The following is a 13,347-nucleotide window of genomic DNA, read 5'->3' on the forward strand; positions in this document are numbered from 1 at the left end:
TGCGATTTAGCGTGTTTTTCACTGATGTCTGACCCTGTGGGCAAGAGTCTTCTCGTTTTTCTTCTCTTTGCTCTTTTTTCCTTTTCCTTTTGATCATCCATTTTTCTTGCCAGTTTGCATTAATGTTATCAGTAGAGATAAAGATGAATTCATTGGCTGCCTAGCTGAGAGTGGTACATAGGCCCATATGTGCATCTGTGCTGCTCACACGGCAGCGACTGGTTCAACTCCGATGCCTGGATTCTGGCCGCGGTGTCAACTTATTTGTTTTTTTCTGGTTAAGCTGACTCCTCGTGGCAGCCCAGAAACAACACTCGGGCCACTGTGCATGTCATTTTCCTCCTGTTGGGCAATTTTATTTTTAGCTCCGGCTACGGGAAGGAAAGCTAGTTGGTGTTTAATATTTTGGCTCAGTCACACTGATGTAAATCTGAACAGAGGTGAGAAAAACTCCCAATAAACCAAAAAGAATTCATGTTGTTTAGCTCCAAGGACAACGAATAAACATAGCAAAACATAGCAAAAAAACCTGTAAAACTACAACAGAAGCTGACCTTCACATTGAATGAGCTAACACAGGATATATGAAGCTGGAAAAGAAGTCATCCAATGGCTTGGCGTGGCTTGAAAACATAGCCCGCTTTCATTGCTGCGTTACGCAGTTATTGCCAGGAATTCCACTCAGCTTTGTCTGAAACACATAAGCTAATGGCTTTAAATTCAGCTTTCCCGGTTACAAATGTTTTGCTCTCTTTTGGCTTTGCATGCATGCACTCCACCCCCTTACCATGTGCATAACATATCAGCACCTGTGTGTACACCTGAGAGGCGTTCTCCTCAGCAGGAAAGCCCTAATGTCTGCTTATCTTGACCCTGAACAGAGGCATTGTTTGGGTTAGATAAAACGTCCCAGAGTGTGGTGTCATTGTCCTTGATGCCGTCCACACAAGCAGGGAAACTTGCCAGACAGTCATTGAATCACTAGTCTCAAATTCTGCTTAAAATCTAACCATATCCAAAGCTGCATAAATGTGTAGAATACAGTGCTGGTCTTTGCATGGCACAGGGAACGTTTGTGTTGTGCTATGTTGGCTGTGTTACACTGTAAAAAAAAAAAAACAATCCTAAAAAAAACAGTAATATTCCAGCAGCTGGGGCGCCAAAACAATACCAGAAAATACCAGAAAATAACTTTCTCATAAAAATATTTTCAGTAATGACAATACAGTTTGTTGCCCTAATTTTACATGGGATTTTGCCCTTTTCAAGTGCTTTTAAACATTAAATTAGGAACATTTTAATGTGATTAAACAATGAAATTACCTATAAACAAGGTGAATGAATGCGGCAATATTAATAATAATACTTAAATGTACAGAAATATACAGTTAACAGTTGGTTTAAATAACAATAATGGATTGCATTTATATAGTGCTTTTCGAGACCCTCAAAGCGCTTTAAAATTCCACTATTCATTCACTCTCACATTCACAAGGCAAGCTACAGTTGTAGCCACAGCTGCCCTAGGACAGAGGCGAAGCTGCCATATTGCACCATCGGCTCCTCTGACCATCACCAGTAGGCGGTAGGGGAAGTGTCTTGCCCAAGGACACAACGACCGAGACTGTCCGAGTCGGGGCTTGAACCGGCAACCTTCTGATTACAAGGCGAACTGCCAACTCTTGAGCCACGATCGCCCTTCCTGCACTTTCTGGACAACTGAGCAAACCAACATTTGGATTGTGACTGTTTTACTCAAAGACTAGTAGCTAATAGTGGCTGTCAAGACTGAGTATGGAAGCAGGGACAGTCCTCAGTCAGCTGGAAAATGACACTGTGTTGACCAGCTTGAGAGAGAAAAAGAGACAAAAGAGAAACTGGGATCTAAGAAAAGATGAAAAACAAAAAGGAAACTCAAGAAAAGCCAGAAGAGAAAACAAAAAAAAGAGGATGAAAGGTTAGTGAGGCCACACTTTTTTTAGTGTGCTACTCTGTTCCCTGCTGTGGTAGAATTCAAGCGCTGCCTCCTGACCACAGTTGAACCATAGAACTTCTTGTACTCAGTTACAAGCCATCACATTGCATCCCATCATCCTGGCCGGCCTTCTCCACTCAACTCACGAGATGAAGCCCCCCCCCAGCAAGTTTCAACTAACTTCCATAATCCTATTCACAGACTGCAGCTTCTCTCTATTACGTAATCACTGAATGAAGTGAGCTAACAGGCACTGACAACCCTTTCAAAGACACTTCCCACTTTCCCGCTGTGGCTTCTTCCTGCACAGCTGCCCCAGCGCAGGGTAATATTAGCCCCTTACCTGAGAGCAGATGAGGATTATAAAGCTATGCAGAACTTTTACTAACAGCAAACAATTCCCAGAAGAGCCAGGTGAATCTGATGTAGCAAACAAGATGTAGCTTTAACATTTGCTTGACAGACTCTGATAAACAAATGTGTCTTCTTACAACTACGATGACTGCTCTCACTGTCAACTATAAAGCCAGGAGCCCCGCGATAGACTGCCGACCTGTCTAGGGCGTGCCCGCCTCTCCCCCTATGACAGCTGCTCACGTAAAAGCCTGTGTAAGCAAAATGTCAAGCAGAATGTGTGACCTTTCACCACCGTTTTCTTCTGGCTGAGCTTTCAGAACTTTGTTGAAAACAGATGATTTAACCTTGCCAAATTCTAGTGTTGTTCTCACAAAGCCTGTATTTTAGAGCAGCTCAAAGCATGGGGAGAACAGAGTCAGCACGAGAACCTGAATATTTCTTCCCTATCACGGCATGGGAAGGACTGTTATTTTGCATCCACATGGTAATCAAGACAGTCAGCAGCTCACAACAATTCTCTGAACAATGCAAGATCACTGATTTGAGTGCAAGTATGAGTTCCAGGGTTTCTACAGTAGATTAATACACAGTGTTATTATATGATGATACCATCTTATGCTGCAGATATAATGTATATTAAAGCTAAAAGCATAATATGAAAATCTGCAATGTTGTTTTGCCTGTAAGGACATTCCTACTTCTTCTTCTTCATCTTCTTCTTTGGTGTATTTAAACAATTTGGCTATGCTGCAACATGCCTCAAGTCTGCATTTGCGTAATTTGGGGAAAAATAAAGAGTCATTATGAGCTTATGAGGCTCTACAACACATTTAGGGCAGGCATTACAGACAAGTAGGATTAAATAATTCAGTTCTTCAAAGATTTAGAGCCACAACCTGTGGATCCAGTAGTCATTTATTTAAATGTACGATGCTGCAGCAGATACGGGTGAAACCAGAGTACAAGGGGAAGCATTGAGCGCCAGACCTCTCCGTCACATCCATGCAGGGTTTTGTGTTCCACTGGATAGGCCGCAAAATAAAACCCTCATATTGCTCCTGCTTAGCTGACTAAAAATTTGGTGAATACACCAATATTACTAGTACTAAAAATAACAGCTTGAAAAGAGAAAAGCGGAAGAAGAAGCCCAAAATACCATTTAGCATGAACCCTTCAAGGCTGTGCATAATGTAGACCAGACTGACTCTAAAGTTAATGGTGCTTGAGTGGGAGTCTGCTCTTTCAGGTCCCACTGAGCCTGTGACAAAGCCTTCAAGAGTCTCTGGAGAAGATCAGGTATGCCAGTACAGCATGTGATGTTGTCTGACTGACTGCCTGACTGAGCTTGGCGACTTTAATACAGCTAATGGCGAACCTCAAACACATAAATGTAAGAGCAAAGATGAAAAGAGCACAGCATTACCAGGGCAAGTTAAGCACTGCTTGCAAAAAAAGCCATTAGAATTGAAAATGGTTCACGTATAAAAGAGTTAAATAAGGACATTACGGTCAGGCAGAAGGTAAGTGGAGTCAGAGCAACTTTAAAATATAGGCTCATCGGATGGCAGCTGCCATAACTGACTGATCCACTGTGAACAACAAGATTAAATGGCAAAAAGTGCATAATTGTTTCCAAGGGTGAGAACCAAATGAATAAGTCGCAGCAGTGAAAGTGACCTGTGGTTGAGATTCTACTCTGCTGCAGACACAGACAGCTGTGGACACGAAGTCATTCATGTTAGAGTTCTTTCAAGTCAAGTCCGCCTGAAGGGCACATGCATAACTGGTGCATTGTAGAGCCTCCATGACGAGACTGTGCTGTAAACCAATAAATCTGCAGCCAAGCAGAGCCTCACGCTCGCCATCTGATCAATCAGAACCAAGTGGACCCCAGCGTAAGAGTCGAATATGAATCTATAGCACACCATTAAGAAATCACACCGGAATGCCAAAACTTTTGGATCTTCTTTGAGTATGTGAAAGCATGGAAGAGTTTATGACAGTGAACACCTCAAACTGTTACTAGGCGTCATTTATAGGCCCAAGTGTTGCTGGGTTTTTGACCTTTTCAGGCTTCCTCCTCTCCTCCATGTGTCCTGGAAGTAGGTGAAGTTGTCTGAGGAACCTCTACCCTGCTTTAGATCCCTTTTATGAGCCATCAGATTAAACACCTGCCAAACTTTGTCGATATGTTTCCGTGAGAGCAGGCATTTGGCGTCTGAAACATCAGGTTCTCGGCTCTCCCTGTTAAAGCTCAATCAAATTATCAAAAAGCTCAATTTGTCAAAAATGTATTTTATGCATAATAAACTAAGATTTTATGACTCGGATAAAAATGACATTATAATGTCGGCATGCCAAGAAACCTTAAGGGTAGCTACTAAAAACAAACAAGCCAAACAAACTTATGGTTCAAGGGTTGGGCATTCATGCATTGCTTTCAGCTGCTCTATGTGTCATTATGCCTTCCTGTAGTCCAAAGGTCTTCTGGCGCATGGCACAGTAGTTTTTGTTGAGCCGAAGCCAAGTGATCTCCACAGGGAATGCACACTTCTACGTTTACAGCACAGCTGCATGGATCAATGGAGCAGTCGCCTCCATTCTGCTGAACCATGGAAAACCATCAAGCACTGGTAAACAGAGGAGTGAACGCATGTGTGTGTGGGTATGTACGTACGATTGCTGATGTGTGTCTAAGAAGGAAGTGATCTTCATGTGAGTAAATGTTGACCCATATCATCCACGTTTGCCTACAGCAGGAAGAATCTGCTGCTAAATTCTAGCAGCGAGGTTGAAAGTGTTTTATCTGTCACCAAGAAGGTGATCGGAGAGGCTGTAAACGAAGCACTGCGTGTCTGGGATTGTGCTGATTGTTCTATCCATGCCACCACTGTAAGCCTGGCTAAATCTTGGCTGTAATGTCTTCTCTCCAAGAACAGAAAACAGGAACACTGGAAGAAGGGGAAAAAAACAGCATGGTTTTGCCAAGGTATTCCATCCTGCTCCAGTGTTAACGTGACTCCAATTGTAATAGCACCCACTGGCAAAGAGGAGAAAGTGCTGTCACTGCTAGCCATGGCAACAGTACCAAACTCTAATTCATTCATTAGTCATTTAATGGGCTTTAAAGCTCGGCCCACAAAAACCCACAAAAGGGAAAAGCAATCAGTGTGCTCATTCCTGTTTGGCACAGGGGCTTCACACGGCCATGTGTTCCATCATTCAACACATGAAGGCTTTTCTTTAAACATGTAGTTGGACGAGCTCTCATAAAGCCAACAAGCTCTGCTCTTTATGTTGTATTATGAAGACATTATAGTAGATTAAGGATGATCCTATATTGTCTAGACTCTTACATTACAGTGAAGCAGCCTAATTGTGATATAAGAGTGTGTGTGTGTGTGTGTGTGTGTGTGTGTGTGTGTGTGTGTGTGTGTGTGTGTGTGTGTGTGTTCTTACACCAGGCTGCACACATGCATTTGACAGTTACCCTCCTTCACTGCTGGCTGATCCGGTTTGAACTCCATGCACTTTTGCACACTTTTCTGCCTCTACTGCACAAACCTGAACACTTTCAGTGTCCCAACTTTTTGGTGGAGACTAAAAAGCAGATACACACAAGCGACACACCTATGATAACAATGAAAAGCCCCCCTCCCCCCCTCGTTTGCGCACCCCTGGACTCCCATACCCCATGCGTCGGGGGCCCCTGGGGTTCTCGGCTGTCTCTCTCCCTCTTTCCCGAAAAAAGCGCCATGTTGAGGCTTCAGTGTGGACTCGGCACGCTGCTCCGCGGAGCGTTTACAGAAATCACCCCGGGGCTGAGGTGTGTGTTGCCGGGGACTTACCTTTGCGATCGCCTTTTTGTACCTCATGGCCGCTTGTTCGATAAGACTCTGGACTTTTACATTCCCATCTCCACACGGAACGACCACCCGGGTCCTCCCGAAGCACACCGTCACTTTCATTTTCCTTTTTTTTCCTCCGCCGCGTTAATTCCAAAGAGGAAAAAGCCGCGTCAAAGCGACAATAACCATCCCCGGCGCTGCGTGGGAGCAGAAAACACCGAAACCCCCAGCCTGTCGACCCAAGCGGATTCGTCTTTGTGCCCTGCGTCCTCGAAGGAGAAGAGAGAAGCCCAGCATAAGATCCAGCGGCAGGGCTGGGTGGCGTCCTCCCTGTGCGGTGTTGACTCACTTACAGAAAGTTCCCAGCAGAAAAAGCCTCCCCAGCGAGAGCGCACAACTGGACAGCTGACAACCGACACTGCGTGTGCGCCCACATGTCAGAGCAGGCACGAAGAATGTTCCCAGCGCGGGCTGATCCATCTCAGTTCACTTTACATTTCCCTGCGTTTTTATCATATAATACATAAATTTGAAAAACTAAATAAAAACTTGCGCTGGCAGGTGGTTATCAGCAGAGAGTGGTGAGGACTGATAGGGTAATGGAACATTTTATCCAACAAAACCCGTATTTTTTCTGACCTATGATCACAGTGGCGAGTAATCAGTATAACTAAAATATAACTTAAAGGGGTAACCCCCCTCCCCCCATGTGATTAGTAGTTATAATGCTGTGGTCTTTGAAACGATGGGGGGCAGGGCTGGATTAAGTCACTAGAGGGTAACAGGGTAAAAAAATGACCTGTGGGCTCCATACAAACTATGAAGGGGGGCGGCGGGGGTCTGGAGGCCTTGGGTAGTTTTCCAGGCAAGTTTGTGTTGTTTAAGGCATGAGCCAAGGTTTATTTTGGATTCACTTTTCATGCTAGAAATATTTAAGTACAGATGTTCTGACTATCCTACAGGCCATTCCTGTGGGTAATATCGAACTGAGATCCACGAGTGTGGGAGTCACCGCAAGCCAATGGCCTCCTGTGGGCTCAAGCTTGGAGGGCAGGCATATTGGAGTAAGCAGTGCTCGTGCATCACCGCGCTTCGATCTGATGAATGTGGTGATGGATGCTGAATTTCATTTTTAATAAATAATGCAAAATGAAAGGCAGAATGCTATCAGACAGAGTTGCATAGAACAAAGTCTCATTTGTATTTGACTATGCTGATTGCAAAGAATATATTAATGTAATAAATTATTGACCTGCAGTGCAGGATGAGAAAAATCAGCCCAAGGCTGGATAGAAAGTATGACCCAATTCACTGATAATAGCTGCAACCTTTCTGCAGAGATCCTCTCTATCCCTGCAGCTCCTACTCTTGTTGGTCCAATGTGGTCCAAATGAGTGCACACGATGAACACGGCTGCACGAGATGCATCTGCCCCCCACCTCCTTTGTCCTAACACTGTATGATTCTGTGATTGGTGCAAGATCTAAAGTGAACTTCAGGGTTTGAAACCTGCTTTGATATGTTACTATAATAGTGTTTGTCCTTTGATGTCTCACCACACATGTCTAACGCCACTGCTGCATGCATTTTTTTTTTTTATATTCATCAATCCAGGGTTAGACATGTTGACATGCACTATCCATGCAATACCAATCCATTAACTGTTTCTATTCTGACTTTTTGGAGCAATGGAAACTTGTCTGACACCAGAACAGAAGCAATAACAGCTTCAGCTTCCAGTGAAGTTCATACACACTGCAAAACAGATGCAAAAAAAACTTAAAGCGAACATACTTGGACAAGCTGGGCTCCGTTTTAACAAATGCTACAAATACTCCATCTAGTGGTGTAGAGTGGTGTACAAAAAAAAATTCAAGTACATAAAACTGGGACCAGTTTGATGAAGCAAACTGAGTTCTTTATTCAAGTGTGCATTGATAAGACTCAGATTTGTGAGTTCAGTGGTGCTGGCAAGCTAGCAACAAAAATTGGAACTCACTTAACAGCATGGATACAAAATCGCAAAGTAATTGTGCCTGCAGCCCCACATTGTTGTTGTTTAATCAATACGGCTTAATATCAACTGCATTTCTTTACATATGAAAGAAGATCAAGTTGTGCCCATAAAATCCACTGTGACTGTCTGCATGAGAGATTGCTGCAGGGAACATCAGTGAGCATGTCAGTTCTTCCCCCCATTAATCAAGCTCATTTGCTTACCTCAACTGCCATAGTAAGATAAGTTCAGAGGCTGGTTTGCAGTTTGTCCACTGCACATCAGGAATGCAGGGGGAAGGGGGGCAGGACACTCAGGAAAACCCAGCGCTGTCCCTGGGTTTCATATTCCTTGCTGATAATCATCACACAGAAGCAGCTGTTCCCAGCTGCCTAACTGAAAACATGATTATATACAACAATTCAGAAAGAAATGTAACACAAGCATATGTACGGAGGGTTCATAAATATGTTTCTAGCACTAAAAATAGTGTGATTAACATGATTCATGCTGCTGCTTCAATGCTCTGTGGTGCAGCAAACGTTTGGAAGACAGTGAAGTCTAGTCATACTCAAAATCTACAGTCTGATGAATCCTGAGTCCATTTATCCCAAATACACAAACCACCACCACCACACACTTCCATTGGTTGCTGAACCTAGGATAATCCACATTCTTCACTCACACATTTTCAGACTTGCCTTCTACAAAGGGGACATCGTAAATAAAAGCAGGCACAAGGCGTGCTCTGACATGGTCACAGGAGCAGAGGTCATACCTGAGTCCTGACATATTCGCTCACCACCACAAGATGACATCAAACAGGCTCGCTCATGCATGTGGAATTTACTACATCCTTCCTCCACACTCACCAAAACATTCTAATATGACATGTATTCTCTATTAATAACATCGCTGTTATTGCTAAACTTGTAGAGTGGAGTAAAAGCTCAGAGGGGGAAATCACTCATCCCTGGATCTCACATGAACATTCATTTTAAATGTTCGATGTGAGAACAGAGAAGGCAACTTTTTACTTTTACACCCTACAGTTTAACACAAACATCTTTACTTTCTACTCCTTACATTTTCAAAACAGGCTCCTTACTTAAGGTTTAAAGCAAGGGATCTTTTTTATTTCCCAGACAATAGGAGCCTAAATGAAGGAAACCATGATACATATAAGACTGTGGACAAGCACATCAAGTTCACCAGGGAGGATATGAAAAGTGGCAGGTTAGCCTTGTTAGAGGGTGAGATTTCCATCAGCATTTAAAAGTCGCTGTGTATCGTAAACCATCGCATCCGGATCTGTATTTAAGGTCTGACTCTCATCATCCACTGGAGCACAAACGGGGTGTCGTCAGGTGCTACAACACAGAGTGAACACCCTCCCCACAGGTACAGTGGCCAGGGAAGCAGAGGAACATCATATCAAGAAGAAGGCTGTGAGTAAATGTGGTTATCCCAGCTAGACATTTGTCAAAGCTGGTTTGATAACGTACTCATGGCCATTGATCAGTGGTTGTTGATAAATGGTCATGACAATTTGCATATCAATGATCAAGAAACCGAACTCACATCCCATTTTCATCAGTGGTGCTAGTTTCAGTCATTATGCAAATTTACTGTTTATAAGTTAGGGGAAAGCTTGGACAATTGAGCATGCATCAATCCTATTGGTGTAACCATCAGCAGGGCTTATCAAACTCAAAGGGCTCACAGAGGCAAGACATATAGTAAATAACGCAATGTTCAAGGTTTAAAGTGGGCCAGAATTTTCCAGAATGGCATTTTTGTTGCAGATATCCGTAAGTTGCAGTCGCAGTATTTCACCATCAAGCTACTGCTGCAGAAGAGGAGCGAGTATAACGGGAGTAACGTTTTTTTAAGTGGCAGGTCATTTTAAATGAAACATTTCTATCAGCTTAACAAACATCAGCAACCACGCAAACTACAGTGGCAAGTCTGTTGCACAGTGTGTCTGCTAGCTAAAGGTCCAGCTGCTGTTTTGGAAAGAAGTTCACTCAGAGATGAAGAAAAAGTAAAAGACGTACGAAAGACAAGACAGGAGAAGAAAAAGAGAGGTTATATTTAAAGGTAAGGATGCTCAGTGACATCAACTGGAAAGCTAAACTTACATGTAAGTTATATGATGGGAAGTTTTTCAAATTGTGAAACATTCTTCAAAACAAACTAAGGTGCTGAAAGGTTGCATCATTCAATTCCACCCTTTTACTAACTGTATACAGTCTAGTACAAAGGGAGCATAAACAGTATACTGTCAGTGTAGCGGATCGAAATCAATGAAGTTAGCTTGTGAATGGTCCACTTACATCTTGTTGAATTCAGTTGTGTAAACCCATAAACAGCAGTAAACCTCAGAGTAGCAGCACAGGTCAGCTGATCACAGCCTGTACACAAAGAAAATCTGCTGTGATTCTTTTTCTCACGCTGAGCCACTACAACAGATCTTAGGGTTCCCCTGCCTGCCAAATCCCACTTTAACCCCTGACTGTAATATGTTTCTGCTTAGGTGTGGGTGTGTGTATTTATGTATTTTTACCCAAGTATCTGTACTTCTACTTAAGTAAAGAATGTCTGTACTTAAAGTGCAGTGTAAAGCCTGAAGAATAGTGTTGTTCAAATCCCCTCAGGAACTTTTGGGTTATATGGGCATCTACTCAATGAAACTATGCAGTTAAATTTTCCTCTATACAGTTTTAAAGTTATTAGACATTGGCCTTTTGCCTCACTTGCATGTTGATGCAATTCTAATTAAAAACTAACTGCTGTTTTGATATTTATATCACACTCAGTGTTGTCTAACATCACCTAATACAAGTCCTGTTAATGTTCAGAGTGTGTTGCATGCCGAGGCATGTGTTATTTCTCCAGTAGTGGGGCTAATTACACTTTCCTTTAGTTCATTAATAGCTCAGGGCTACACTGAAACCCCATCTATGACTAATGCAGCAAAACATTTAAACAAATTAACCTCAGACTAACCATGCACGGCCCTCTTGTCCTTTGTAAAATGCAACACATATAAATAACATTTTTGCATGTTTTTTTCTTACAAAATTTGCCTTTCAGATTCACAGTGAAATGCATTCTTTAACCTGCAGCTCTGCGTGTTTCTGAAAGCTGAAATAGCCCCATCTGCAGGCTCTTAGAAATATTACATCTTTCCCCGTCAAGCCTTGTTTGGATTAAGCCTCGAGCCTTTAATTGCTGTGTTTGTGGGGTGGGCCTACGAACACTGAGAATGGTGTTAGCGTGCTAAGTGTGATTTCATGGATTATAAATGCTGCCTTTCGCTGTGTTACACTTGCGGATTTTTTATTTTTGTTTATGGGATTTTCCAGAGCCTGTCAGAGCACATTGTAACTTGATCTCTGAAATCAAATGTGTTTATTTGCACATGTTGCGCTGATCATTCAAAAGGGCCTGAATGGAACATTTAAACAAGACCTACAAGTCAAACAAAAAGATGGAGGTAGCGAGTGGGAATGTTTTTTTTGCTTTGTTTTGTAGGTAAAACACACCATTTTTTCTTCAAAGATTTAGCGCTCTCTCATGAATAACAGTGTCAAGGGAGACAATGCTTCGGCACCGAAGGACCTGCTCTGAGATAAACACAGTTTATGGTAACAAAGTTAACGACTGGGGCTGGGTGACTTGTCATATTCATTAAATCTGAATATGTCCCTCATAAGAACTGTTTTGACCCAGTTCTTCATCTTTTTTAAGTGCAGGGTGTTGTGCCAGATTGAACCCTCCTGCAGAGTAGCCCTGTACAGTAGACTAGCTGCTAAACCAGTCTTCAACAGACTGCTTCTTCACATCAAGAGCTAACAAAAATGCCGCTATTGTTAAAAAAAACTCCGTATTTGTTGTTCTTGACTGTTTTTACCTGAAAAGCACTTTGACCTGTTTATAAACGCCGTGTGCCCATTTACATGTTCACCTCTGTTTGTTGTAAACTGTTTGCCTTGCTTGCTCTTATGCAGACCAACCTCAGAGGGTAGAGAGCCCCGAGATGAAGTTATTGTTAGACATGTAACGCCGACAAGGCAAACATCGATTTCCCTTTGACTTTCCTTGCTGCTGTTGTAGTTGAATTTTCTTAGCATTTATTCATGACGTGTGAGAGTCACGATTTTGAAAAAGCTATGACCCCGACGTGATTTGAACACGCAACCTTCTGATCTGGAGTCAGACGCGCTACCGTTGCGCCACGAGGTCTTCTACACTGTCACCACTATGAAAAGCCAACTACAAAGTCCTATATGTTCGTGTGGATCATACTAGCATTTTTATTTAAAATATTATGAAATATAGGCGCAAACACCTGACTTGTGTGAACGCTTCACTCACACGCAGAACACGCGGGGCAGCTGAATAACAGGCGCATTACAGGCGCCTCTACGGACACCGCTGCTGCTTTACTGACAAATTCCAATTTCTGTCATTAAAGCCTGCGTCAGCACCATGGACAGCTGTTACCACAGCGACCGCACCTCGCGTGCGGTAGTCGTTAAAAAAATATGGGCGTGATGAACGCGCATGCGCGAGTTACATTTAAACGATTTCGATCATTCTTAAAATCAAAAATTCTAAAATTCACAGATCTGGTTCATTTTCTCACAGCACAAATTATATATAAAGCAATAAATAACCTGCTTCCTGACAATATTCTAAAAAAATTTTCTAAAAGGGAACGGGGATACAATTTGAGGGGGGAATTAAATTTAAAACATCCTCGTATCCGTACAACATTAAAAAGTTTTTGCATCTCTGTGTGTGGAGTGAAGCTGTGGAACAGACTAAGTAAAGATATGAAGCAATGTCCAAGCATGGCGCAGTTTAAAAAGCGGTTTAAGGATATGGTTTTTACAGGGTACAGGGAAAAGGTAGAGATTTGATAGGGTGTTCTTGTCTAATATTTTCATGTGTGTGCGGGTGCACGGGTATCTTGGTATGGGTATATATATATATTTGTAGGTTGTGTATCCTTGAGGTGTTAATGGGGTTATTGTAAATGTGTATATGTGCGTATGTGTATATACGTATGTATGGATAGATAGAAACATATATGTATATATATAAAAAAAAATAAAAAAAATTACACATAACATATAATGTAATTGCAAGGAGGTATTTCTGTA

The 13,347-nt window shown here is 42.4% G+C and overlaps 1 pseudogene across 1 annotated transcript in view; it reads right to left on the bottom strand.

The window, feature by feature from the left end:
* LOC309713985 (partitioning defective 3 homolog) overlaps window positions 1-6,806 on the bottom strand; it is a 360,712-nt pseudogene extending 353,906 nt beyond the window's left edge. Inside the window, exon 1 of the transcript XR_014280682.1 lies at window positions 6,181-6,806. The product of XR_014280682.1 is annotated as a partitioning defective 3 homolog (transcript). The remainder of the gene's footprint in view (window positions 1-6,180) is intronic.
* Between the last annotated feature and the right edge of the window lie 6,541 nt (window positions 6,807-13,347).

This window comes from Aulonocara stuartgranti, assembly GCF_965226115.1.
Source record: "Aulonocara stuartgranti genome assembly, chromosome: 9".
Lineage (NCBI taxonomy): Eukaryota > Metazoa > Chordata > Actinopteri > Cichliformes > Cichlidae > Aulonocara > Aulonocara stuartgranti.